This window comes from Chionomys nivalis, chromosome 4, assembly GCF_950005125.1.
Source record: "Chionomys nivalis chromosome 4, mChiNiv1.1, whole genome shotgun sequence".
Taxonomy (NCBI): Eukaryota; Metazoa; Chordata; class Mammalia; order Rodentia; family Cricetidae; genus Chionomys; species Chionomys nivalis.
This window is the reverse complement of record NC_080089.1, coordinates 45,511,082-45,514,935: the sequence shown is the minus strand read 5'-3', so window position 1 is coordinate 45,514,935 and position 3,854 is coordinate 45,511,082. Positions and strand designations below refer to the sequence as shown.

The 3,854-nt window shown below is 47.3% G+C and overlaps 1 pseudogene; it reads right to left on the bottom strand.

The window, feature by feature from the left end:
* Positions 1–3,031: 3,031 nt before the first annotated feature.
* Positions 3,032–3,553, bottom strand: LOC130873496 (40S ribosomal protein S29-like; annotated as a pseudogene).
* Between the last annotated feature and the right edge of the window lie 301 nt (positions 3,554–3,854).

Below are 3,854 nucleotides of genomic sequence, written 5' to 3'. Positions count from 1 at the left end.
TAGCTTATGGTCTGCAATATACACCCCTCCAGAAGCGTGGCAATTAATAATGCGGCTTGCAGAACTGGCAACGCCACCTTCTCTTCCTCAAGCTCAATTTCCTGAGGCAGGAAGTAAGGACAGATGAGTACCCAGGAGACACCTAATCCCCCAGGTGGTTCTCAAGTTCACCTGTTAAGTGAGCACAAAGAAGTCTCACTCCGTTGATTAAAATACAGCTGCAAGCAAGACGATTTGGGGGGTGCAGCCTCACCCTCATCTGAGGCTTTCAGTCGCCCCAAAGTACAGCCCACTGAGGACTAGGGAGGAAGCCCTGTGTTGAGTGAAGCCAGGCCTGGTTGTTTGGAAACAGATGCACCTGGACACTGGCCTCGTAGCTCCAAAGAGAAAGATAAGCCACTTTGTTCGACAACCCTTGGCCTGGAACAAAGAGATCCATGGGCTAAAGGATCTGCTAGGATGACGCTTGGCTTCCTGACCACAGCTGCTTCTCTACAAAATGTGCTGACCTCCCCCTATCACTTCCTGGAAGGAATAGAAGGTGCTAGCAGGCTTTCAGAAAACAACGGGCATAAGCAGGGAGTGAATCAACCCCAAGAGCTGCTAATGGCACTCAAAGCATGGAGCTCAAAGCAAAGGAAAGAGAAACACCATTGGAGCAGGAAAAGAGAAGCCTCAGACAATGTCAGAGCCTTAGCCACATACAGCTGAGCTGCTCCTCCTTGTCTCTCAGGTGAAGCCCTGCCTTCCTTTGCAACAAGCCTGCTATATTACTAGGACACTCTAGGTCCTCCTTGGAGGCTTACACTAAAGATGATTGAGACTCCTGTTTCCTGGAAACCTGGAATGGGTCAGGTGAAAGACAACGTGAATGAATCCAAAATTGTTCTCTGTGGGTGACTGGCAAAGGGAGTACAAACAAGACATCTTGTTTATATGGACACCCACAGAACCCAGAGTAGCTGTGGGAATGAACTTTCTGGGCTGTATAGCATGCTTTCTAAGTTTGTATACATCATGTGTTCCACGTTTAGCATTTTAGCACGGTGACAAGCCATTTTCCAAAGTGGCTGCACAAATTTGATTCCCCCCTAAAATCTATACCTTCTCCAGTTTCTTCCCATCAAACTGAGGTAGGCTGGGATACAGCTCAGTGGTGGAGCCCTTGTCTGCCATGAGCAAGGTCTTCTGCTCAAGCCCCAACGCAAGAGGGGGGAAGTGTTAGGAAATAAAGCATGCTGTTGATGCCGGGCGGTGGCACACACCTTTAATCCCAGCACTCGGGAGGAGAGACAAGCGGGTCTCTGTGAGTTCAAAGCCAGCCTGGTCTACAGAGTGAGTCCCAGAACAGCTAGGGCTGTTACACAGAGAAACCCCGTCTTGAAACCTCCCCCCCCCCAACAAAAAAAGAAATGCTGCTGAGACATGAGAACATGGGAGCTCATGCATTTGGGAGAGGCATCAAAATAATGCAGTCACCTTCTTCTTTGGAAAATAGCTTCATGCTTTGTTTTCAAATGTTTGATATAGAATATACAATAAATGTAAATACATAAAATAGGAGTATATGACCCAACAATTCCATTCCTAGGTATTTACCCATGAAAAAGTAAAATGTGTGTCCACACAAAGGTCTGGACATGAATATTCATGGATGTGTGTTGTGCATGATGGTCAAGAAAAAGAGCGAAGCCTCCACTTGATAGTGTTGTGCTCTAGGGTTGGGCCATGCTTGACATCTTCCTTCTCCCCTAGAGTTTATATTTTGCATTGACAACGTATCTTTGCTATCACTTAAGATGCTTCAGTTTTCTGGTATGTGGAAGCACAAACAGAAAGGGGGTGGCCCCAGCAATGCTATTGTGCACTATTGGTGGATAGATAAAATGGTAATAAATAATAATATAGAACAAACACTAATATGTGCCACGGCATGGACGAACCTCAAAAACATGCCAAGTGAAAGAAAGCAGGCACAAAGTGTCATTTAAATGAAACACCCAGAATTTTAAAAAAACCGACCGAAAGTGGAGAAATGATCACCTGGAACTGGGAAGGGTAACTAAGAGCATAGGAGTGCAGGCCACCCATAAAATTCTCTTGCCTCATCTGATGGCTGAGATTACAGGATGCATCACTGTACCAAATTTAACTACGGTGTTCCTTCTACTTTTTCCCCCAGTACTGAGTACTGAAACGAAGGCCTGGTGAGCAAGCACTCTACCACTGAACTGCATTCCCGGTGGCCTGCCCACCCCTCCACACCCCTGCTTTGAAATTCTGAGGCAGGGTCTTGCCCATACTGGCTGTGCACGCACTTTTTATCCCAAGCTAGCCAGTAACTTGCCCTTCTCTGGCCTCAGCCTCTCAGACACCAGGGATGAGAAGCCTGTGCCCAGAACTCCCAGCTAGCTGGCCCATAAGCTCTCAAGCAATTCATCTGCCTCCCTTCCTATCTCTGTAGGTGTATCAGGACTATAGGCGTGGGCTATCACATCAAGCTTTTACATAGGTTCTGGGGATGAAACTTGGGTCATTGGACTTCCACAGTGAGCACTTCTGCCTGCTGAGTCATCTCATGGGTTCAGGAACAGTGGTCTGTCTCCAAGCCTGTAGCCCTGAGCAGGCTGAGTGCTTCCCAGGAAGAACAAGGAGTCTTTAGGGAAGAGCTCCTCTAGGCAGATGAGGCTGGGGGTGAGTTTGCAAGGGAAAAGAAAGAGGCTCTCAACTCCACATTCTAGCCAGAAAATAGGTATATGTCATAAATGCAAACGTACCCGGGGACTGGAGGTGTATATGGTTTCGATAGTAGTGTGCATTGCACGAAGCCTCAAGTTCAGTCTGCACCGCTATTCATAAACTCTGTGTGGTGGTGTGTATCTATGATCCCAGCACCCAGGAGAGCTGTTCAGAAGTTCAAGGTCATCTGCATTACAAAGAGAGTTCGAGGTCAGCCTGGGATTCAGGAGAATGTTTGTTTGGGTCTGCATGTTTGCTTTTTTTTCTTGTATAGAGATGCTAGCGTGATCTCTCAGTCTTGCATGATCCTTTCAAGAAAAGTAGTTAACTCCAATTTAAGGAAGCCCACATCCTTTGAGTACTGACAGAACCCTGCCTGCACATGTTCAGCCCGAATTTCCAGATCAAACCCTAGCATGTCAAGCAGACATGGCAAGAGAGAGACCCCTGGCCCAAGCATGCAAGGGTTGACTCCAGTACAGCTGCTGGTGCCCCGCCTCTCCTTCAGACTGCCCATGAGGGAAAAGGTGAGGTGCTATGTCTAAAAGGAAGAAGAGACATCTCAAGGGGCCTCATGAAATCAGGATGAGACAGGCATGGTTCCCTCAAGCTGTGCCTTGTAGTCTCCCCCACAAAGGTTGTTCAGAGAATCCCGATAGCCCTGATTCTGAGGGCAGGGGGTCATATGCAATGCTTTATAACCAATGGCACCGTGTGAGGAGGCAAGGAAGTCACTCATGAAGGAGTAGCCCGTCCTCGAAGCAAGGACCGAAGATGTTTACATCCTGAGTACCTGCAACGCGTCCTCATCCATCTATCCCCACACCTGAGAGAAGAGGTGCCGTAACAAGCATCTTGATATATACTCATCTACAATCTGGTTATGAGGTTATCAGGCAAGAAAGACGCCCCAGGGGAACACATATGCTTCTTTCATCGAGGAGGCTCAGAGTAAATAGCCGGAATTTATCTTGAGGGAGATAATAGAAACACTTTTTTAAAATGTGGAAAAAACAATATTTCCCTCTAGAGTATTAAAGCCTTTCCAGGCTTAGATCATGTTTCTCATTAATGGGCCTCCTGGCCAGATCCATCTAGGGTCTAGGAGACAAGGA